At 42.0% G+C, this 25,576-nt stretch overlaps 3 long non-coding RNA genes across 3 annotated transcripts; all 3 read right to left on the bottom strand.

Moving 5' to 3' along the window:
• Positions 1-10,521: 10,521 nt before the first annotated feature.
• On the bottom strand, positions 10,522-14,675 carry LOC116362694 (uncharacterized). The gene is made up of 4 exons (XR_004207779.1): positions 14,211-14,675; positions 13,124-13,232; positions 12,523-12,890; positions 10,522-11,225 (listed from the first exon to the last, which is right to left on the bottom strand). It is a non-coding gene; the product is annotated as an uncharacterized LOC116362694 (long non-coding RNA).
• A 1,661-nt stretch (positions 14,676-16,336) lies between these two features.
• On the bottom strand, positions 16,337-17,767 carry LOC116362693 (uncharacterized). Its single transcript, XR_004207778.1, has 2 exons — positions 17,346-17,767; positions 16,337-16,530 (listed from the first exon to the last, which is right to left on the bottom strand). It is a non-coding gene; the product is annotated as an uncharacterized LOC116362693 (long non-coding RNA).
• Positions 17,768-22,726: 4,959 nt separating this feature from the next.
• On the bottom strand, positions 22,727-23,342 carry LOC116362692 (uncharacterized). The gene is made up of 3 exons (XR_004207777.1): positions 23,295-23,342; positions 22,882-23,071; positions 22,727-22,765 (listed from the first exon to the last, which is right to left on the bottom strand). It is a non-coding gene; the product is annotated as an uncharacterized LOC116362692 (long non-coding RNA).
• Positions 23,343-25,576: the final 2,234 nt, after the last annotated feature.

Here is a 25,576-nt window from a genome sequence, read left to right as displayed (position 1 = left end):
CTCACTAACTCATTCTCTTTCAAGGGAAAGAGAGCGTCCCTGAGGGGAAATGTGTTCTGTTCACTAAGATGCTCTTTTCTTTGTCATAGGACGAGGCCAAATTCATCCGTACCTATATTGACTTTGTGGACTACCTGAGTGAACCCTCCAAGCGGAATGACATTGAGAGGGAGCTGGCTGAGGCAAAGGTGAGTTCATTAACTCTTTCAAGTCTCACTGAGTTCTTCCACATGCATGTCTTTTATACATCACAGTAGCTGATCTATATGAAATCATTCCTATTTTCTCCAAACGTGTTTTCTTGTCCTAGATCCATCATGTGAACATGATAGATGTCCTCTTTGAGCTGGTGCTGTTTGGGATGATGACAGCTCAGAAGTCCCTGATGGTGGTAAGTAGCATCTCACTGGAACATGTTTTGATATCGCTCTATTAGCAGTTTCACTTAAATTCCTCTTCTCTTTTCTCCTCCTTTGTTTCCTTTAGCACCCTGGTGGGTTCGTGGAGCGTCTGTACGCTCTCCTGTACTCCTTCCTGCCCACTGCTGCCAACATGGAGCCAGAGGCTGACAGATACCTGCTGCTGCTCAATGTAAGAGTCAAGAGGTTACTTCCTGTTTACTTCCATATTCTTAGTGTACTTCCTTTTGACTTCCTTATTCATGGTTAACCAGATTTCAATGCCATTTTAGGGGGAGTATTTCTAATTGTCTCTCTCCTCTTGATAAGCTAGTAACTCAGAGCCATTTTCTATGTGTTGTGTGGTGTTCTCTTCAGGGCGGACTGATGGCTCTGCTAGATGACATGTTTGGCCAGCAGCTGGCCTGGTATTTTAACTCCGAGTCTCTGGTCACTGAGCTCTCCAGCCTCCTGGAGTACCACTTGGAGAACCTCATGGCCAGCATGTAGTCCTACTGCAGGGACCATACTCCTTTCTCCTTCTCTCTCTCTTTTGAAGGAATTGAGGACTTGAAGTGCTTTGTTGAACCCTGATTAGTTAACACCCATTAATTTAATGATGTTCTCTTGTTTTCTCTCCCCACAGGATTATTGTGACACTTTGTCACCCAACAGGGATCTAGACACCAATGCACTACATTACTTTGCACTGAATTTGACATTTGTAAAATAAAATAAGTTGTAGTTCAAAAACATTTTGTTTCTGTCTTTTCATCTATTTGATTTATGACCATTTCTTCTTCCTGGAGGTATAATGCATATATTAGAATATTACATGAACAATGATGCTTTATTATCTGCATATGGAAATAAAAAACTATGTTTAGTTGATTTACAGATACTACAGGCCCACACTTATATGGTTTTGTACAGTGGTTTGTGATACTGGGGCGGCAGGGTAGCCTAGTGGTTAGAGTGTTGGACTAGTAACCCGGAAGGTTGCATGTTCAAACCCCCAAGCTAACAAGGTACATATCTGTAGTTCTGCCCCTGAACAGGCAGTTAACCCACTTGTCCTTGGCCATCATTGAAAATAAGAATTTATTCTTAACTGACTTGACTAGTTAAATAAAAAAATAATGTACTATTTAAAAACATGTAGGATGACATACACTGAGTCCACAATAGACTAGGAACATCTTCCTAATATTGAGTTGCACACTCTTTTCCCCTCAGAACAGCCTCATTTCGTCTGGGCATGGACTCGACAAGCTGCCCTAAGCGTTCCACAAGGATGCTGGCCCATGTTGTGTCAAGTTGGCTGGACGTCCTTTGGGTGGTGGACCATTCTTGATACACATGGGAAACTGTTGAGCATGAAAAAAAACAGCAGTGTTGCAGTTCTTGACACACTTAACCCGGTGCGCCTGGCACCTACTACCATACCCCGTTCATCTTTTCTCTTGCTGAATCACCCTCTGAATGACACACACAATCCATGTCTCAATTCTCTCAAGGTTTTAAAATATTTCTTTAACTCCCCTTCATCTACTCTGACTGAAGTGGATTCAACAAGTGACATCAATAAGGGGTCATAGCTTTCACTTGGTCAGTCTATGTCATGGAAAGAGCAGGTGTCCTCAATGTTTTGTATTATCAGTGTGTGTAGTAACCTGGTACAGTATAAAGTATACCACTAGAGGGGATTGCTTCAGTCTTGAATGTTACTTCTCACTAGCCCTACATTAACAGTCTGCCATTGTAGACTCCGGTAACTTCGGTATCTTAGTTTTTTATATTTGCCATTAATGTCTGAACCATTTCCCGTCTTTCCCACTGAAACCGTAATGTTAGCGTTCATGTGAGAGAGGGTGTAGTAGTGCATACTGACCACTAGTTGGATCATAGTGTGGATGGTGGAGTTTATGCAGGAACACAGAGGGTAGAGGCATTCTCCATCACAGTAGAAGGCAGAGTAACCCGTAGGAGCCAATACCCAGTCCTAATGGAGAGAAATACCATAGAAATCGAATGACAAGATTAGATGAATGACTAGAACAGACTCTTTCTATGATAAAGAATGCAATGAACATACTCTACAATGCACATTCTACACAAATGCCTTGCTTCCCTAGAATACTAACTGTCTGTTACAGAAAATAAGGTGGTACAATGTTAGCTCATGATTATCTATTCAGTACAATGAGCAGTTAAGAGAGATGGAATCTCACCTTCTAGCCTTGTTCACTGAATCTCACAGATAATTCATGTCTCCTACAAGCCTGACGCCCACTGATGATATGGCTGTGATCTGAAAGGGACCAAAAAATATGTTATGAACCAGGAAAGACTAATGTACACTTTGGATGCATTGGATTTCAAATGAAATGTAAACGTAACTTAAGTCATTTTGTAATTTGGATGAACTATCCCTTTAAACTGTGTATAAAACAAGTTGAACTACAAGATGAAAAACCAGTGTTGTCCCCTGACCTTGTATGTATACTGGGCAAGGGCAGATTGTATTTGGGCTTCTTATGGGGTTTGGGTTTCAGGGCGACAGGGGGACTGGCTGGCCCTGAAGAAGTTGGTTAGATGAGTACTTGAAGGCTTATATCTATATTTTGGAATATTGGATTTTAATTTCGGGAGGCTTTCATCATGGAAAAGGGACCAGACCACTTTTTTTGTTAGTTAACCTAAACGAATCACAACCCTCTATAGAATAACAACAGTGACAACAGTTGACTGCTATTTAAGTAATAATTTGACTGTCAAATCCATGTATTGGTGTGTGGCCATTGACTTTTATGGAGAGGCCGCCCCACATTTTCTGTGCCATTTCCTGGGCATTTCATTAACTCCACGTTCTAAGTTCTGCACATCCCAGCGCTTGGAAAAATCAATGGTACAAGACCTAAGATATTGATCTTTTAGGAGGTGCGTAATGGGCTGCAGGGAAGTCAGGCGTAGGAGAGCAGAACTGGGTTATAACCGGAGCAGTTTAATGAGGAGAAAACCAACAGCACCCAGAACAACAAAATATGGGTTGAAATAACCCATCGCAAACCAGTCTGAAGTGCACATACACTTTACAACAAACAATTCCACACACAGACATGGGGGGGAACAGAGGGTTATATACACTTCAAGCAATGAGGAAATGTAAACCAGGTGTGTGGGAAAACAAGACAAAACAAATGGAAAATGAAACGTGGATCGGCGATTGCTAGAAGACCGGTGAAGTCTACCGCCGAACGATGTCTGAACAAGGAAAGGGACCGACTTCGGGGGAAGTCGTGACAGTACCCCCCCCCCCCCTTGACGCGGGGCTCCAGCAGCGCACCAACACCAACCTTGGGGACCACCCAGAGGGCGAGGTGCAGGGCGATCCGAACGGAGACAGTGGAAATCCTGCAGAATTTAATTGTCCAACACGTCCTCCACCAGAACCCAGCATGCCTCCTATGGACCGTGCCCCTTCCACTCCACAAGTTACTGAAGGCCCCTCGCCCGATGCCTCGAATCCTCGATGTCCAGAGGGGGCAGAGGAACCTCCCGCACCTCAGACTCCTGGAGCGGACCAGCCACCACCAGCCTGAAGTGACACACATGATTGAGGGGTTAATACGGTAATCGGGTGGGAGCTGTAACCTGTAACACACCTCGTTCAGTCTCCTCAGGACATTAAATGGCCCCACAAACCGCGGACCCAGCTTTCGGTAGGGCAGGCAGAGGGGCAGGTTTCGGGTCGAGAGCCACACCCAGTCTAGTAATGAGGGAATGTAAACCAGGTGTGTGTACAATCAAGACAAAACAAATGGAAAAAGAAACGTAGATCGGTGGCAGCTAGAAAGCTTGTGACAATGACCGCCGAACGCCGCCTCATGAGAGCCAGATTCATCATAACGCTTCATGGTTTTGCGACTGCACTACAAGAATCTTTCAAAGTTCTTGAAATGTTCCTTATTGACTGACCTTCATGTCTTAAGTAACGATGGACTGTTGTTTCTCTTTGCTTATTTGAGACTTGGTCTTTTACCAAATAGGGATGTCTTCTGTAAACCATCCCTTCCTTGTCTCAACACAACCTATTGGCCCAAACGCTTTAAGAAGGAAAGAAATTCCACAAATGAACTTTTAAGAAGGTACACCTGTTAATTGAAATGCATTCCAGGTGACTAGCTCATGAACAGGTTTGAGAGAATGCCAAAAGTGTGCAAAGTGGTCAAGGAGAAGGATGGCTACTTTTTTGCTTACTACATGATTCCAATTGTGCTATTTCATAGTTTTGATGTCTTCACTATTATTCTAAAATGTAAAAAATTGTAAAAAGAAAGAAAAACCCTTAAATGAGTAGGTGTGTCCAGACTTTTCTGATTTAAACAAAGCAATCTGATCATACTCCAGTAAAATACACGCTACAGGGAATGCAAAAAAAATGGCTTCTGCAAAGCACATATACATTGTCCAATCAACATCCACACATTGATTTCATTCTTCGGGTCTTTATTCAAACACAAACACATTTGGAATAAAATGCTCTTTCAGTGTTTTGTTGCAGGTTGTGCAATGTTCAAAAGTGTGTGAGAAATTAGCATCAATGTGTGTGTTTGTGTGTGGGGTCAAGTTTGGACGGTCGTACATATGCAAATAGCCTTGTTTGTATATTTCAGGACCATGGACAGCAGCGACATAGCGATATCTGTCATCCAGCACTACATGACAGTAGACAGCGGCCATCAGGGATAAACTCAATCTGCTCCAGTTTACACATCAGGGCTAAACTCAATCTGCTCCAGTTTCCACATCAGGGATAAACTCAATCTGCTCCAGTTTCCACATCAGGGATAAACTCAATCTGCTCCAGTTTCCACATCAGGGATAAACTCAATCTGCTCCAGTTTTCACATCAGGGATAAACTCAATCTGCTCCAGGTTCCACATCAGGGATAAACTCAATCTGCTCCAGTTTCCACATCAGGGATAAACTCAATCTGCTCCAGTTTCCACATCAGGGATAAACTCAATCTGCTCCAGTTTCCACATCAGGGATAAACTCAATCTGCTCCAGGTTCCACATCAGGGATAAACTCAATCTGCTCCAGTTTCCACATCAGGGATAAACTCAATCTGCTCCAGTCAAAATAAAACAATTCATGAAAGAAAGCCTGCTCATTAAAACTCTTCAGATTTCTCTTACGAATAAAACGTGGGTTTGTTTTAGGAACCTTAGTATTTCTAACAGCAACAACAGCACAATGGTCACTTAAATCATTACAAAAAACACCAACCGCAGAATATTTATGTGGAACATTTGTCAATATCAAATCAATCAGGGTAGATTGATCTGGGCATTTAAGATTTGGGCGAGTGGGTGAGTTAATCAACTGGGTAGGATTCATAGAATTACAAAACATTTTTTAAATCATCAGACACAGGCTTTAACGAACACCAGTTGAGATCACCAATCAAGTTCATTTCACGGTAATTTAGAAGTTTAGACATAAGGTGTGTCAAAGAAGAAAATGCATCATCGAGAACACAGGGGGGTCTATAACAGCCAATCACAGTTATAGAGAGTTATAGAGAGACCCTTTGAAACGTCAATATTCAAAGCAAGAAATTCCAACTGTTTACATATAGTTTCAGACTTTGCCACACTTACAGGGAATTTTAGTATTTACATATATAGCCACACCCCCACCTTTCTTTAATCAGTGCGATAAACATTGTAACCACAAAAACAGACTTGCTGAGCCAGGTTTCAGAAAACACAATTACATCAGCATCAGTTGATTTAGCCCAAATCCTAACCCCATCAATTTTTGACAACAGGCTGCGTACATTTAAATGAAAAATACCAAAACCAGATCTTGATTTAAAATCAGAGGGGGTTTGGAGACATTGTATATCAGGGCCAGGGTTAGGTTGCACGTTACCTGATATCAACAAAAGAAGAATAACTAGGCACCTCGGTTTAATAACATTGTACAGCTTCTCTTTTTTAAGAGACCTACCGCAAGCGAATTCTACAAGTGAGTTTCCAGACAATACAAAACAGTCATTTAAAACCATTAGACCTTGGTAGTGCAACAAATTTGTACTGTTCACATCATGCCACAAATACATCGGCACTTGGACGAGTGGACCGAGTGAAAAAGAGCGAGTTCCTGCAGACAAAATGTCTAATGGACGGGAGAGCACATTGTCAGATGTCCTCACCCAGCAGCAATGTTCGTTTTCTCCAGAGTTCAGTAAAGTCAGTGCAAGGTGCAATATACACAAAAAAGTCGTTTTCTCTGACAAATGTAAAAAAATAGAGACCAAAGAATGTAAGGGGAGGACAGCTGTATGTATGAGTCTGAATGTGAGTATTTGCGCGTGTGAGTAGATTGGGTGTTGAGGTCGTAGGTACAACTGTAAGCAATTCCGTTCTCAAATGTCTGTTTAATGTGAGAAACAACATGAAAAACACCTGTTAGACCATTACAATGCGGACTGTCATGCATTTTTACTATTACCAACAAGACAACGAAGTGATACGTGTCATGGAGACTTATAACGGATACTTTCCAAACACCAAAAGTTCCCGCGCTGAGCGATACTGTTTACTACACTATTATTCATACAATCCAAATCATACTCTTATTTTTAACCGAATATCTTTGCAAAGGTGTTCCTTGTGTCAATTCAGAGCTTGGAAATATTGTAATAATGTGCTTAAGAGGATAACAGGATAACACAACAACCACATTTTCAATTGACAATCATTGCTTTAAATGGATGTGGTCGATAGATTTGTATAGGTGGAGCAGTGTGATGTTGTTCCCCTAGATTATTCACCAAATTGCACACAAGGACCAATTCAAATAGGCCAGGTCAAGAGGGGATGTTAATAATTTGATAATAATAATAATTCAGTGTATTTTTTTTATTGAATTACAGCTGCATAGCTAATGTTTTTCTTTGGTGTAAAAACACTTTTTCATATCAATATTGTACATACATGTGATTGTATATTTTGGTTTGGTCCATCGCAGGTTATTTGTATTTCCATACCCCCTTATTGTTCTCTTTTGCCTGACCTTCGGCTTGCAAGGTATGTTGTCCTTGGCTCCGAAATTGTTCAATATAAAACCGTGGTAATGTTACACAAGGTACTGTTATGCACCATAAATTTGTTACAATGTGGATAATATAAATTATCCTAATTAAAAGTACACAATGCAGAACGAACCACGCTACATAGGCATATATAAACAATGTATTTAACTTGTAAACCAAGGTTGGATTAGCTGGTCTAAACAACATGCACCCCGATAATTGCGTCATGAATCGGGATGGGCTCCTACATCCTCATATACACATTATGACATAATAAAGAGTTTAATCTTTCACGAAATAAAGACAAAGAAGCATACCCATTTATACAGGTTCTACACATTCCATTTCTCCATGGCAATAGAATGTAAACATTCTACTTTGCGCCAAACATCCCTACAACTCAATTCTAAGTGCAGCATATTGGACGACTCCACAGTCATTGATCATTCGCGACTTTAAGTCATTCCTGTTATCTCCAGAGCATCCCGTATATCTATAGCACTGCATTTCTTCCTCATCTTACCATGGATAGGGTTTGGTGCTTTCCGGAGTTCACTTATGGTCCCACAAAGGTAATCTTAGGAGAAATTAATTTTAGCATACTGTAAATGCCTGTGCATAATGTGCATAACAAAGCATCATTATTTTCATGATCTTCAAAGGAATTCTGTAGAAGCAGTCTTAATTTTCAGACTCTGCAGGCCTGCTGGGAGGAAACATATTACAATAAACAGGTAAGAGTCATCCCACAAAAACATAAACAACAGAAAGAGAGTTGTATTTCAAGACAGTTTAGAGAAGGTGGTCATAAGAGTTCTTAATGATGAACATAGAGCACGAGGCTTTCTGCAAGCTCCGCCGCTCCATGCACCGCACCCCGCCAGCTGACATGTGAGTTCCATGTACTGCCCTGCATATGACTTGATCCATTTATCTACACATCTGGAACTACGCAGAAACAGACTAAGACAGTGTTCTCTGTGAGCACATTGCACATCGTTTAGCGTTGTCTTCTCCTTTTTGTTGATTTCAGCGATCCTAAGGTCCACAGCATCGTGGAGAGAGCTGTGAGGAGCATTCTGGGTGAGCAGTCCAAAGAGCCCAGTAGCAACCTGCTCAGCCCATCTCAGGTGGTGGTGGAGGTGGTGCCCAGGCTCCTCCTGGCCCTGTGGCTTCAGCCAGAGGAAGGCCATTCAGAGCACCCAATCCTTATAAGCGGGATGGCCGTGGGCATGGTGGCGGCCGTAGTGGAGAAGCTCTCCTGCATGTTAAAGGACCCTTCCCCTCACATCCCTTTCTCCCGGGCTGCTGCTTTTGACTCTGTGTGGTCGATCCTCGGGAGAATCAGTCAGTCCTTCTCCACCGATGACCTGCAGAGCCCTTTTTATACGAGCTCTGTTTGTGCCTTTGTGGCGGACGAGGTGCAGAGCTGCTTCCAGCCCCCTGCAGCCACCCTACCAGTCCCCACTGTCCTCGCGGTGGCCGCTTCCACCACACTACCAGCTGACATCCAAGCAGGTGAGTAGCACTGATAGAGAGCACTCTGACAGATGCCTGTTCTGATGACATCTTGGTTCCTTGTAGTAGTAGAGCTCATCAGGATTGTTGTTGTCACCCATAACACAGACCCGGCTTCTTCCCACCTCGAGGTTGTAGACATCACCACTAACACAGAGGCATATCAGGCTTCTTCCCACCTGGAGGTTGTGGACATCACCACTAACACAGAGGCAGACCCAGGTTCTTCCCACCTGGAGGTTGAGGACATCACCACTAACACAGAGGCAGATCAGGCTTCTTCCCACCTGGAGGTTGTGGACATCACCACTAACACAGAGGCAGACCCAGGTTCTTCCCACCTGGAGGTTGAGGACATCACCACTAACACAGAGGCAGATCAGGCTTCTTCCCACCTGGAGGTTGTGGACATCACCACTAACACAGAGGCAGACCCAGGTTCTTCCCACCTGGAGGTTGAGGACATCACCACTAACACAGAGGCAGACCCAGGTTCTTCCCACCTGGAGGTTGAGGACATCACCACTAACACAGAGGCATATCAGGCTTCTTTCCACCTGGAGGTTGTAGACATCACCACTAACACAGAGACAGATCAGGCTTCTTTCCACCTGAATGTTGTGGACATCACCAGTAACACAGAGGCAGACCCAGGTTCTTCCCATCTGAATGTTGTGGACATCACCTCTAACACAGAGGCAGATCCGGCTTCTTCCCACCTGAATGTTGTGGACATCGCCTCTAATACAGAGGCAGACCCGGCTTCTTCCCACCTGAATGTTGTGGACATAACCCCTAATACAGAGGCAGAGCCCATCTCTTCCCTCTTGGAGGTTGTGGACGTCACACCTGAAGAAAGGACTCTCACGATGGCCGTCTTCGCCACTCTGCCAGCTGACATCCAAGCAGGTGAGTAACACTTAGAGAGCACTCTGACAGGTGTCGTTTGTCATGACATCTTAGCAGAACCTTTCAACTGGCCAGTGTTAAGAAGCTACGGTTTGCATTAGTTTACATTCTGATCCTCTTTTTTCCCTTTCCAGAGGATGTTGCTGTGGTCATCCCGGATGTCACCCCACACGTCACCAAGGACGTAACACTGGATGTTCCATGCAGAGCTAGGAAAGGGGCAGTCCGGCGATTATTTTGCAGGCTTTGGAGGGCAGTGTGCTGCTGCACCTGCCACAAGGAAGAGGAGGAACAATATTAATTATTCATCACACCTGCAGAAAAGGGATTGAACCATAGAGCATTAAATGATTCACATTATAATTGAACTCAATTCTGCTTTTCTTCTGTTTACTACTTAATTTCTTAACTTTTCTATAAACTTTCACTTTGCAAGTGTGGATTAGGTTGTGTAAATAAGTGGGACACATCCCAATGTTGATGCTTTGAATAATTTACTTTGTACATTTTAAAAAAACATGTCTTATTTGACAACAAAAACAGAGGGCGCTCAACCAACGTTGAGTTGAGGTGCAACCAAATATTTGAATCATCATAGAAAAGGAAAAAGCCCAACTCTTGCTCACTATAAAAAATGCATTGTTTTATTCAAGCAAGGTTAAAAGATTAACGTTTCGGCCTAGTCTTTGACGATATGCAAGTTCTATCTGCCCAGTAAAAGGGTGACCCAGACTCACCCTGGTTCTTGAGGGTTGAAGACAGTGAAAAATTATCATTAAGTAAATGGGACTTGCTAGGCCTGAAAGCCCTCTGCCTCTACCTCTGTGTGGTTCATCTCAACTAAGAGCTTGTGTGGGTTGTCTTTCTCTGTGGGTGTGAATCACTATGACCTCTCCCTCTGCCTGCCATTTGGCTGATCAGAAGCCATCTGCTCTTTCTTGCTCACATGAACAGGAGGAATGGCCTCTGGGGTAACCTCCTCCATCTATCTAATGCCTCTTCCACCTCCACTTTCTGGCTGTGTTTGATTGAGGTCACTCGTTCTCTCTCCCTGGGTGTTGGATAGTTCCTCCTCCTCTGTGTCTTTGTGAGGGTGGAGGGAGTTATCCTGTTCCGGCGCCCTCTAAGGGTGTGCATCATAAACTCTTTCGGTGTGTTGAAGGGTTCAGTGGTTTTGGAGGGAGTCTGAAGTTCGATCTCTAGCGATAAGTGTAGGGGCTGTCCCGTGGTGGTGTCCCCCTCCCTCCAAAGGAGGAGCAACTGAGACATGTGATGAGGCCAAGGAAGATCACTCTGCAAGGACGGGATAGGACACATCACAACACTGCAGCTCATTCATATTCAAACACACCTCAGAGTACGGACACAAACATGGACGCCCCCCCCCCACACATAGACAATGAATTTACCTGTACATATCAGAATCATACATTCTACCCCCACAAGTATTGATCCCCCACCTCAAACATGTTGAGTCAATTCCAGATGCTGGAATGCAGGTGCAGTAGGGCCATGTATGTAATGATGTGATACCCGTGTACCCCATATCTGACCAGGTGAATCCAGGTTAACGCTATAATCCCTTATGGATGTCACTAGTTAAATCCACTTAAATGAGTATAGATAAAGAGGAGGAGACAGGTTAAAAAAATATTGTAAGGCTTGAGACAATTGAGACATGGATTGTGTATGTGTGTCATTCAGAGGGTGAATGGGCTAGACCAAATATTTAAGTCCCTTTGAACAGAGTATGGTAGAATTTTGTGTCAAGAACTGCCATGCTGTTGGATTTTTCACACTCAACACTTTTCCCTGAGTATCAACAATGGTCCACCACCAAGGGGGGGAAACTCAATAGGAAGGTGTTCTTAATGTTTTGTTCACTCAGTGTAGATCATTCCCTAGCATATACTTTCATTTGTATGCGTACTGATACTGTAAATACACAAATTATATTAATGTTATCTACAATATATTATAATACCGTAAGCCACCCTGCTGCAGGGGCATTTCCTCCTACAATTTTGAGCTGATTTTCTTCACTTTAGCAATATTTTGTATCTTTGTTCATTTTCACATTTATTGTGTTTGGAATGGCACTGTTACTACAGGAGATGATGCTATCATAAAGTATTAGATGTAAGTATGTAGGATAATTACCCATAATGCTCACTGACAGAATTTCCTAGTTCTGACTTGAAGGGCCATCTATGATGTAGGGCAGGTCAGTAACCAAATGATTTTACTGTGCCCAGTCGCACACAGACTTTTATGGTCACACAAGTTGCCACCGGTGGATTCAAAATGAGTAGCCTAACAATTATTTACATGGCCCCAGGTACATTTGCAACCAAATTATTTTTCTGTGAGAAATCAATAATAGTTAAACACATAGGATAACAGTCAGCAATTGACAGTGAGCAATGAGCAAGATAAGCATAGACGGGAAGTTGACAATAGCTTATTATTAGTGTAAATTAATCAGATCCAATGATTTACCGCCCTTAGGGTGGGGTACCGCTAGTCATCATTATTATAATCACCATCTCAATCATTATCACCATACCATCATAGACTTATTCTTCTGTACCTGAGACTCATCTGACACTACCTTAGACATGGCAGTCTGCAACTCAATACACTGCCCCTGCATGGTGTTCAGCGTCCCCTGCATGTGGTTAATCGACTGCTTAACATCGTTCAGCAGGATCTGAATCTCAAGCCTGCAAGAAATCAGGTGGTTCAACACACTGAGATGGCGAGAGGCTTCAGACCATGCCCATTGGACCATCTTTAGGATTCGTTCTCACTTAACACCAATCTAATTAGGAATGTAACTTTGTGCAGAAGATGTTACTATAGTGTTATTTAGAAGAGAAAAAGTGTACTTTGTCAGGCGCCAAAAGGATGACGGCGTGTCTCCCTGCTCCAGTGAGCTCTGCTGGCAGGTCTTGCTCACTGTTGGAGAAACAGGAGCCAAATTAGAGGAAAATATCGATGGTTGTTCAGCAATGAAACGTTCATGACATAATGGGGATTGTCCTTCCCTGTGAAAAGAATAACAGCTGGGGTTTACTTTCTCACTATTAGATAATGTAATACAATCTTTAAACCCATCAGAAGTGTAGTGCTTACCTCCATTAAAACATTGGTCCATGTTATTTAGGCTATAGCTTGACGCATATCCTTACCTTGGACAAGCGTATCCAAAAGGCCTGTCCAGTCGTGCGTGAAGATACCTTTAGGCAGATAAAAGCGCGGTACGGGTTGAGACATGCTCGGTAATGTGAATCTGTAACACTGATATAAAAACACGTTTTCATTTATAATTTACACTGTAGAATGACCTGCAAGCCAATCAGAATCTAGTTTTAAACAACACTGTGGGTTCCATGGAACGTCACAAACATATTAGGCCACTTGCTTCCCAGATTACAGTCACTGAACATGGGTTTAATAGCTATAATGGCTATATGTACACTATATGCACATCGTATTGAATTGAGATTACATTTACTGCACCACTGTAATTATGTAGCCTAATCCTATGAGGATCATATGTGAAATGTCAGAATCATGGCACATGAAAACATAATGAAATTGACTGCAGATTATAAATTTCACTGTGACACAATATCCATGTAATTCCAATTAAATTACGTTGAACCAACGTGGAATAAACATTGAATTGATTATGTGCCCAGTGGGAAGTGATCAATTCGAAATGATTGAATACATACAGTATTACAAAGAAAGAGATACAAAAATTGCTTAGAAAAGCTTGAAAAAGACTCATTTCCCCGGGCCACTCAAAAGTCAAATGTATGTACGCATTACAGTACATCGCTGTGTAAATGATGTGCAGGAGAGCTCCATGAAATCAGTGACATGGTCAAGATGGCGACATGAGAGGGTGGAACATTTCTAGCTGAGGAACAATTTTTGGGTTTTCTCACAAAGTTTATAGTTTTAGACTGCAGTTGCAAATTTGTTATTTTCACAAAATGATATCTAACCATACAATGAATAATTTTGTAATTCTTTTAACCATTGACATATTTTTGACGATTTCCAATGAACAAGCTAGCTATCGAAACGTTTCAGCGTGTGCCGTTAAGTTAGCCTGCTAACGTCTTCATAGCTAGTAGCATGTAATCAGGACATGACCAAACTGTTGCTGAGATAATGGATGTTGAAACTTCCAAGGAGAAAAGAGGCATTGTTGAAACTCACTCATATGCTCGCAGTGTAAAAAAGGGGGGTGAATGCGATTCATACCCGAATACCCCAACCAAGGAGCAACTTCCAAAGAAGCTGAGAAGTGAACCATCAATGAGCCAGCTACAGGACAACATCGCATCCTCACGGCTAAAATCAAAGAGAGCGCAGATAACATCATGAATTTGGTGTAAAAGAACACTGTCAGTATCGTTAACCTGAAGAAATCGATTGATTTCAGTGCTGAGGAAGTAAAAACTCTGAAGCAGCAGAACGCAACATTGAACATTCAGGTTGAAAAGCAGGAGAAGAAACTCACTGAAATGGAGTCAAAAGGTAAACGAGAATGACCGGTATAGTCGGAGATGGAATCTTCGAATTTATGGAATAGCAGAAAAATCTGACAAGAACATCAAAGCAAGACATTTGCAGGGCAATAGGAGGAGCGAAATGTTGTTGCAGGTTCTCTGGATGTAGTGCACCGCCTGGGTAGGCTGAGAGATGGGGAAAACAACCAGCCACCACGACCAGTGGTCATGAGATTCATCTCCAGTGAGGGACATGACATGGAAAAGTGCAAAGAAAAATGACTATTTAAAGAAGAACAACCTGAGGTTCAAGGAGGATCTGACAGCATTTGACAAAGAAGCTCAGAATCATCTGAGGCTGGATTTATCAAGTGAGTTGTGCAGGACTGAGTTTTATTTGCATCTGATAAAACGTTATATTTCTTGAGGAAAGAGCATTGTTTGTGTGAGCCAAACTTTTTGTTATATATATATTTATTTTATGGCAGGGAAATTCACACTGACACTTAATGTTAGCTTGATGGCTATTACTTTTTACCAATCTATGGTACAATGTTATTTGCAATTGTATAAATATATATATAGAGAATTTAGGTCACCCACTTGGTGCAAAGGACTGTTTTTATTTGCAACTAGTAAGAACTTTTCTTTTTGTGAGACCCTGGTTCATGTGAACGTATACAAGTTTAATATTCTTCATCTAGTCACTGTGATAGTAAATGTCCATTTCTGTTTTTCTATTAATGCCAGGCGAATCGTAATATTTTTAAGAGACAGGAATGAGGTTTCTAAAGCAGTTTCCTGTATTGAAGACTTTTCCTTAGTTTCGGGTTTGAAAATGAATATCAGTAAGTCAGTCTTATTTCCATTCACGGATTGTGTTTTACAGGAAGTATTTGGTATCCCAATTAAAGATAAGGTTACTTATATTGAAATTGTTATATGCAAGGATGAAAAACAAAGGACTGAATTGAACGTTAACTAATTGAACCTCGGGTTGATGAGAGATATTTTGTTATACGGTCGAATATTATTATCCAAAGCTGAAGGGTTATCCAGATTGGTTTATGTCTCGCTGTCACTTGACTTACCCCCTAAAATTGTAAAGGACTTAGATAAGATTACTTATAGTTTTATTTGATGTGATATCCACAAAAATTATGTGGATATATTGAAGCAACATCTCAAGACATCAGTCAGGAAGTTAAGGCTTGGTTGCAAGTGGGTATTCCAAATGGACAATAACCCCAAGTATACTTCCAAAGTTGTGGCAAAATGACTTAAGGACAACAAAGTCAAGAATTGGAGTGGCCATCACAAAGCCCTGACCTCAATCCTATAGAAAATGTGTGGGCAGAACTGAAAAGGCGTGTGCGAGCAAGGAGGCCTACAAACCTGACTCAGTTACACCAGCTCTGTCAGGAGGAATGGGCCAAAATTCAGTAAACTTATTGTGGGAAGCTTGTGGAAGACCAACCGAAACGTTTGACCCAAGTTAAACAATTTAAAGGCAATGCTACCAAATACTAATTGAGTGTATGTAAACTTCTGACCCACTGGGAATGTGATGAAAGAAATAAAAGCTGAAATAAATAATAATTATTATTAATTTCACATTCTTAAAATAAAGTGATGATTCTAACTGATCTAAGACAGGGATTTTTTACTAGGGTTAAATATCAGGAATTGTGAAAAACTGAGTTTAAGTGTATTTGGCTAAGGTGTATGTAAACATCAGACTTCAACTGTACCTAGAAGTGCACACTATTCTTATTATTTTTTAATGTATGTATATAGTCAACTATACAACTTCCACTACTACTACACTTTATATCATCCAATAATATATAATTAAAAACACTCAACATGAAGAATTAATGCAATTATGTTAATTTCAAATATTTATTTTGAAATATAGATTAGGTGCTCTTCTTTTTATAGCAGGAAGTAAAGGGACTGGACAAGGCTTTGCCTATAGCTGAAAACATCCTGGAAATGAGCGAACGCTTCCTTGGTTTCTTCTTGGTGGAGCATACACTCTGTTCGGCAGGATTCTTGATCATTGACAATTGCTGGGGGAAAATGTAAACATAACATTTCTTTAACTGACCCTAGTTAGTGTGAAGAATTAGTATTGCATTATTATTATTTAAATTGTAATATTCTACATAATTTACAAATGTCGGGCGGCAGGTAGCCTAGCAGTCTCAATCCGCCTATTTAACACAGAAGTGTTACATAGGCCCCCCCCAGGGCTTAGACTGTTTAGTGCCAAAAAGAAGGGGATAAAAACATGCTAAAATATATATACATATAAATAAATATATATATTTCGTCAAATTTCTTATATCTCTCAGATTTAGGACAGACACTTCAGTTCCATGTAGTGAATCTGTTATTCAATGCGTTTGTATGGGCAAATAGCAGTAAGGCCGATACACACCCCTCGGCCCAGACAGGGCTTAGACTCTTGTGGGTTAAAAAGCATGATCATTACAAAGGTGCAACTCGTGCTGGACACAATAAAAGGCCACGCTAAAATGTGCAGTTTTGTCACACCACACAACGCCACAGATGTCTCAGAGACAGAGACTGAGAAAAATAGGAGCAAGGAAAAACGCTGGTTGACTTGTTTTGAGGGAGCGTGCAATTGGCATGCTGACTGCAGGAATGTCCACCAGAGCTGTGGCCAGAGAATTGGATGTTTATTTCTTTACCATATGCATATCTGTATTCCCAGTCATGTGAAATCCATAGATAAGGGCCTAATGAACGTATTTAAATTGACTGATTTCCATATATGAACTGTAACTCAATAAAATCTTTGAAATTGTTGCATGTTGCGTTTATATTTTTGTTCAGTACACATTTGAGTGTATTGACTTACCTGTTTCACTGACGGCAGGGGTCTGGTTCTGGGAAGGTGTTGGAGTGCAGTGGTTCTTCTTGTTGACCTGCTTTGTACTCTGGGTAACCAACAGTCATTTATACAGTAGGAGAAATTGCACACAAAGGGTAACAGTGTTTACCATCATACTGTACGTAATGAATAAAGAATAATCTTAAAAATGTGTATTTTGATGACATATGTACCTTTGGGTTGAGTCCACAGAGAGTGCTGAATCTTCCTCTCTTCTTTTCCTTTCTACCAGTTTTTGGAAGCCCAGAATTACCTACCTCGTCACTGCCAAGTGCATTGCGTGATGACAACTGGGTCATGGAGGGAGGTGAAGAGCTAGCCTCATTGCATTTCGTTAGTAGTTCCCTAGTTAATGATTTGACCAGGGCATCGTCAAATGCATAATCCGTTGACTTCATTGCAACCTGGAGCATCTTCTCTGACCCAAATTCTTGAAGAAGCCCCTTGTAGACAGCCTTGAAAATCTTTTTGATTTTCAGATTCTGGGGGTAGGCTTGAGTTGGTTCAAGGCCTGAGGTGCCACAGAACTCAGACAGAATCCTCTTTGTGAGAACTCTTGATGTTTCACCAATGTCAGAGGATTCCAGTAATGTGATAGGGGTGATCATTGACAGCAGTCTAACAATCAGTAAAAGTACCAAAGAGGTGTAGTCATTGCTAGTGGAGTCAAATGATGCATGTGTATCAGAGTCCATGGCTGATGGAGTTGATGGATGCACAGAGGCACTAGATATCTCCAGATCTTTGTTGTCCATCTTGGATTCCACCTCTCCTAAAACTTGAATATCCACAGTTCCACCGTTGTGTGTGCTGCTGCCAGACAGAGATGGTCTAGGCAATGATTTGGCACTAGACTGACGGCTAGTGGTCATGAGAGCCGGTCTGTCATAGTCAAGTGTTCCAGCATCAGTTGGGGACAACCCATTGATTATGTTCATCAACTCTGATAATTCTTCTGATGAATTGGAGGCCACAGAACAGGTATCCATGACCTGATTGACCATTATATTGGTGAAAAGGCTCTTTGTGTCACAGTAAACCTGTGAGGAACTAACGGAGATGGCAGAAGAGCTCGGGATAAGCCGACTTGTGTCCTGCAGACAACCATCAGAGATGATAGTTTGGCAGAAATCGGATCCTTGTGATGGTGGCGGAAGCCAGAAGACAATCTGCTGTAGCAGACGTTTTATTGACTCCGTAGCAAAGGAGTACACAAGGTCAGATGGAAACTCCCTGGATTCTTCAGAAGCATTCAATCCTGTCTTCAGCTTCAAAAGAATAGAGTCAGACACGGTCTTGCCAGCTGGCACAAAAAGAGCCTGGGGGGTGTTGTGACTCTTTATGAGCTCATAAACTTTGTCAGTGAGCTCATGTGAGAAGTTCTGAAGACCGTCCCTGGGGCTGAGTCTCGCAAGTCTTCTTGTAAAAGAAGTGACATCATCTGCAGTGGCTATGTGTTCCATATCTTCTCTTGGAATGACCTCCATAACAATGTCAACTATGGCAGAGATGGTTTGCCTTGTGTAATTTGTTGACCCTTGTGAATGAGTTGAGGAGTCACTCATATCAATGACCGAACTCCTAATGATAGGACAATAGATTTCAACAGGCCACTCATCGGGGACTGGAGTGCCTGGAAGAGAATTTGTAAAATCACTCCGGGACCCTCTGGTCATGGCAGAGGTGATGGACAGGGAGGACTTTGAGGAGGATGGCCGGTGTATCTCGTGTCTATCAGTTCTCACCATGTCAACATCCTCCAACATGGAGCCCACGATGGAACGAGTCAAGAGGCCTTTCTCTGAGGTGCTCATCCTCTCTGACATAGACACTCTCCTCTGGATTGTCATCAGAGTCTGACTAATTAAGGCTTTGGAATAATTTACCATGCTGGTCTGGCTGCCTTCATGTTCACTGTAAGTCATTTGTGTAGAAGTAGCTGTTCTGCATATGGATTCGGCATGTTTGGGGGCCTCAACCACATTGTCTAGGAGGACCGGTTGTTGCTGGGCAAAAAAGTCCTTGACCTTGGTGAACACATTGTTGAACAGGTTAACAGTGCCTGGCCAAATGATCTTTCCTTTCACATTGGCCCCGTTGTGAACACTGACAGGAAGGGTTGAAGCTGACAGGGATCTCTCTAACTGGCCAGACACTGAAGCATCAGACATTTTAGTCATCTGGGTGAATCTATTAAGGTCTTTAGTGATGCTTATGACGATGTTGGATGCTGCAGAATTGGTGTGCAGAGAAGAGGTGAACAAAGGTGGAGTTCCACTCTTCTGAAGGATTTTGACATCTCTATCATCACCATCATTACTGGACTCTGCACAAATGTCTGCACTTCTACCATCAAGGCTGGTATTTACAATGCCAATCAACCCTGATTGAAGGATCCCACCAGCCATATGTGAGGCTTTAGTTTGAAACTCCTCAGTACATAGTTTGTCAAAGGCTGTGGATTTAAGACTTCTAGAGGATGCCTCCTCCTCATCATTGTTGATCTCACCGTGCAAATTGTCCTGTGTATTGACAGCATAGTCATCAACAGATAAATATGATTTGGAGGCGGCAAGGACGTCAATCTGAGAAACAACGGCATCCAAAAGCTTGGACAGGTCTTCTGTATCTCCTTTTAGGCTAGAGAGGCATTTCTCCATGGATTCCTCAGATTGATACACAGTGAGGATCTGACTAATGACCTCCTTGGTACAGGTTTGAAGGTCTGCTTGGATTTCAAGAGAATCACTATTACAAGTCACCTGAGAATCTAAACTTTCACTAGGAGCCTGTTTGAGAGTCTCATCATGTATTGGTGTAACACCATCGATGACCTTTACAGAGTCTTGGCAGGGAGTGAGAAACCGCCTCAGCATTTCTCTAAATCTATGATATAAAATAAGAGCAGCAGAAAGGGTGCTCACTTTTGAAATTCTGACATTTTCAGAGTCATGTGCCTGCATGGACTGAACAACAGTCTCCACATCTGTTACAAAAGTGTCCAGCAATGTAGATGCTTCAGAGTCTCCCAGTAAGCTGTTTGTAAAGGGGTTGACATATCTCAGATCTTCACTCACTGCCTTTCTAGCCTTTGTCTGGAAAGACACACCGGAGAGTTTCTTCATATTTATAATTGGAAGACTCTGGGTAGATTCACTGTTGGTGGTGCTGTCCTGCAGACCAAGTGGAAAAGTGAGATGGGAGAGACATTGTTCACTGTCTAACAACTCAGATGGTGAGGGGGAACAAGAACTGGTGAAATCATTCAAGTCAGACATGATGCCATCCACAAATAGAATGGCCTCCAGAGACTCTTCAGAATCACACTCTCCAACAGAAGATGAGAACTTCTCCATCACCTCAGTCTTATACAAGACTAGAACCTGGCTGGCAATCGCTTTTGTGGTGTCAAGGAGGACTTGGTTTTGCAAATACTTGTTGAGAGCCAAGAGAGGTTTTGGGGTCTCACTTTGTCCTTTTTGTTCATTCATAGATGAGGGGGTTATTAAAAGTGGTTTACAAGAAATGGAGTCCGATGTGTCAGCCTCACCATTACTGGAATGACCGACGTCCAGGCACAAAGTTGGAACCATTGTGAAAGAATATTTTGTGCTCCCCACAAATGTACTTGCGAGAGACCCTTTTTCTGGACAGGTAAGAAGCCTCTTCAGCGTATTTTTTATGTCGTAGTAACAACCAACAGTGTAAGACCAGATCTTACTTCGATGATTTTCAAGAAGGATCTGCTCGCCCTGTGCAGGGGAGCAGGATGCCCTGATAGACTGGGTAAGATTGTCCATGTCTGAAACAAAGGTACTTACCAACTCAGAGGCCTCAGGGTCAATCATAAGGTCTCTGATCTCACCTATCCGAGGAGTTGGACTAGATGATATTGTGCCAGAACAACATGATGTACAACCCCTGAATCTTTTAACAATCTCCCGGATCGATTCAGTGGCCTTGGTCTGAAACTCCTCAGTGAGTAGTCTGTCCATACTTTGTGTTGACAGACGAAGACTAGATTTGGCACCTTTGATATTGAGGTTGCTCTCTCCTTGTTTTAGCATCTCCTCTGGACTTTTACAAGCTTCAAGCATCTTCATATGGTCAGCAACAACACAAAGCAGTTCCCTCTTGTCGGGGTCATTTTCTTCCTTATTGCTGAAGTTCAAAACAGTGCCACTGAGGGCTGTCATGACCTGTCCTGTTAAATGTGTCATATCCACCTCAACACCATCCTCTCTGAGAACAATCTGCTCAACACTCTTCCCATTAATATACATCTGAAGTATGTTGGAAACGCCAGACACCATCTCCTCAACCACCTTGGTGCTGGAGACACCACCACTGGCAAAAATAACAGGGGACATTCGGCCAGAGATGGGAGTTTGGATGGCCACAGAGATTATGGAATTGACCTTCTTTGACACTTCTCCAACAATAACCCGGGATAGACTTTGAGTGTCTACCTGGTCCTCTCTTTGGATACAGAGGACATTGTTCAGCGACTCTTTGAAGGAATCCTGGACACCAGTGAGGAGACTGTCCTCAGTGATCCCAAAAAAGTCCCTGAGTGGCTCAGATGATATAGACTCACCATCTCCCTGAGTATTTGGCAACACTGTCTGAGACCTTTGAGAATACAAAGCAAACAATACAGCATTCCATATTCAATAGTAGACACGGTAGTGACATTAATACATCATTCAGTAATCAGTTAAATTGGTCATTAAGAGTAAACTGTTACACAGATAAACAAAACATATTTTCACAAAATGGGTTATGAATAGTTAGGTGAAACCGGTTTCTTTAGGAATGACTGAACATACCCATTACGAGAGGAGCTTGATTTGGCCGTGCAACACCTTGAGGATTTGCTGCTGCCTCTCTTGCGAATCTTCAGGTTTGTGCTAGAGGATCTCTCTGATTCTGTCAGAGACTTGCTGGATACTGGAGACACATGGCTGTATATCCGTACAAAACGGAAAATTGCAGGGATGATGACCTCCAGGATGGCCTCAGATACAAACCGCACAATCTCCAGGCACATCTCTGCAAGCAATGCCCTCATCACCTGTAGGACCGAAACAGTGTAGGTAGATTACTCATAGCCGGGCTCTGAAACCAAGCTCCTCGAAGAGATACCAACAATCTCACATATGTTCATGAGAATCATGAAAGTGGCATACATTGGAGAGCATGAAAAGCAGTAGGCTACTAAAAAGCTCTTTGAATGAAACTGTTTGTGATAATGTGGATGATACTGTAGATAGATAAAAGGTTTGTATCTAATATTCTTGAAACATCTATTAATATATCTATGAATCATTTTCAGGGTGAAGGGACTTACAGGGTCCATCCTGCCAATGCTTAACTGCCTCCATTGCCTATAGGAGATAATTAGATGTTTTTTAGCACCAAAAAGCACACCAACACACATACAATTTATAAAATCCTCCAGATGACATTGCATTCAAATACTACAATAGAAGTTTGGACATACTCCTCAGTAAGTTTTTCCAGAAACCGGATGATAATCGGGTTGAAAGCATCCGGATCGATTGGCGGGAGGTCAAGAGCCCTGGTCTGACAGGCCCTGGAGACACACTCACTTAGGATCTTCTCATTAGATTGTCCCTGGTGAGATGTCCCCTGAACTGCCATCCCAGAGAATTCCACAGATGTAGAGGGACCTGTGTGCAAAGCAGCATTCACCAAGGTAAAGAAGTCAAAAAACATGTAACCTCCTGAGGCAAATATGTATTAGCCAACTTTGTGTACTTTGTGAAGTTAAGTAGCCAAGAAAGTATAACATGTGCACTCTGCTATTAGTCCTCTGCTCAATAGATGTCCATACTAAATTACATTTACATGCAAAAGGATTACATTCAGTGAAATTAGAGTTTCATTTATGACCTGCATCAGTGATCTGCTCCACTTTGTTTCTCTTGGTCCTCTTGGCCTAAAAAGACAATACAGTCAATGATATACACGTAGATCTGTATGAAGCCATTCCAATACAGCCCTTTGAGTAGAGCAAGGGTAAGACTGATTGCAGGGCTGTTCTAATCCTGTTCTAATGTTAAAATGTATTTTTCCATATCAGACACACCCTATGTGTTTGAATACAATCACCTACATAGGCACTGAGCTTGGCTGATGCTTTAAGCACACTGTTTAATTAAATAATTAAGACACACAAATGACTCAAGAAAGAGCCCGATGGTGACACTGTATTAAAAGAAATGACAGCGAGTGCCTGTGTGACAGGTGCACGTTGTCTCGCTCTCCTCCCTACTGCAGCGAAAAGGCACCGCATAACAGCAACTGTTTATTGTGCTGTCCATGCTGAAGACGCAATATCATTTCAGCCATTTAGTTTCTTCCTTACAGTTCTGGAAACTTCTTCTTTACAGTTCTGGAAACTTCTTCTTTACAGTTCTGGAAACTTTAGAGTGTTTTCTATCCTAATCTGACAATTATATGCATATTCTAGTTTCTGGGGCTGAGAAATAGGCCGTTTCAAATGGGTATGTTTTTTAGCCAAAAACGAAAATACTGCCCCCTACGTGCAAAAGGTTAAGCAAATGTTAAGCAATACCAGTCTGTTCTAACGACTAGAAATTATAAAGCCATTATTACAGCATAGCAAATATTAAAAACAGCCGAATCTGTGAAATCGCTTAATTCAACATTTTGCCGGTGCATGAGGCTTGGTGCTCACAGAATCAGTAGGCTATTAAACAAATACTCAAACAGGCAACAGAAGCTATATCTGTCTTACTCCTGTATATATGTATACAGTACCAGTCAAAAGTTTGGACACACCTACTCATTCAAGGCTTTTCTTTATTTGTACTATTTTCTACATTGTAGAATAGTAGTGAAGACATCACAACTATGAAATAACACATATGGAATCATTTAGGTACCAAAAAGTGTTAAACAAATCAAAATATATTTTATATTTGAGATTCTTCAAAGTAGCCATCCTTTGCCTTGATGGCATTTTTGCACACTCTTGGCATTCTCTCAACCAGCTTCACCTGGAATGCTTTTCCAACAGTCTTGAAGGAGTTCCCACATATGCTGAGAACTTATTGGCTGCTTTTCCTTCACTCTGTGGTCCAATTCATCCCAAAACATCTCAATTGGGTTGAGGTTGGGTGATTGTGGATGTCAGGTCATCTGATGCAGCCCTCCATCACTCTCCTTCTTGGTCAAATAGCCCTTACACAGCCTGGAGACGCAAACCAGATGGGATGGCGTATCACTGCAGAATACTATGGTAGCCATGCTGGTTAAGTGTGCCTTGAATTCTAAATAAATCACAGACCGTGTCACCAACAAAGCGCCCCCACATTATCACACCTCCTCCATGCTTCATGGTCGGAACCACACATGCGGAGATCATCTGTACGCCTACTCTCACAAAGACATTGTTGGAATTTGGACTTATCAGACCAAAGGACAGATTTCCACCAGTCTAATGTCCATTGCTTGTGTTTCTTGGCCCAAGCAAGTCTCTTCTTCTTATTGGTGTCCTTTAGTTGTGCTTTCTTCGCAGCAATTTGACCACGAAGGCCTGATTCACGCAGTCTCCTCTGAACAGTTGATGTTGAGATGTGTCTGTGACTTGAACTCTGTGAAGCATTTATTTGGGCTGCAATGTGAGGTGCAGTTAACTCTAAAGAACGTATCCTCTGCAGCCGAGTTAACTCTGTCTTCCTTTCCTGTGGCGGTCCTCATGAGAGCCAGTTTCATCATTGTGCTTGATGGTTTTTGCGACTTGATGGTTTTTGCACTTGATAAAAAGTTCAAAGTTCTTTACATTTTCCGGATTGACTGAACTTCATGTCTTAAAGTAATGACGGACTGCTGTTTCTCTTTGCTTATTTGAGCTGTTCTTGCCATAATATGGACTTGGTCTTTTACCATATAGGGCTATCTTATGTATACCAACACTACCTTGTCACAACACAACTGATTGGCTCAAATGCATTAAGAAGGAAAGAAATTCCTTTACTTAATTTTTAACAAGGCACACATTAATTTATGAAATGCATTCCAGGTGACTACCTCATGAAGCTGGTTGAGAGAATGCCAAGCGTGTGCAAAGCTGCCATCAAGGCAAAGGGCTACTTTGAAGAATCTCAAATGTAAAATATATTTTGATTTGTTTAACATTTTTTTGATAC

This window comes from Oncorhynchus kisutch, unplaced genomic scaffold (genome assembly GCF_002021735.2).
Source record: "Oncorhynchus kisutch isolate 150728-3 unplaced genomic scaffold, Okis_V2 scaffold870, whole genome shotgun sequence".
In the NCBI taxonomy this organism is placed as follows: Eukaryota; Metazoa; Chordata; class Actinopteri; order Salmoniformes; family Salmonidae; genus Oncorhynchus; species Oncorhynchus kisutch.
The sequence above is the reverse complement of the archived record's forward strand: the minus strand, read 5'-3'. Positions and strand labels throughout refer to the sequence as shown.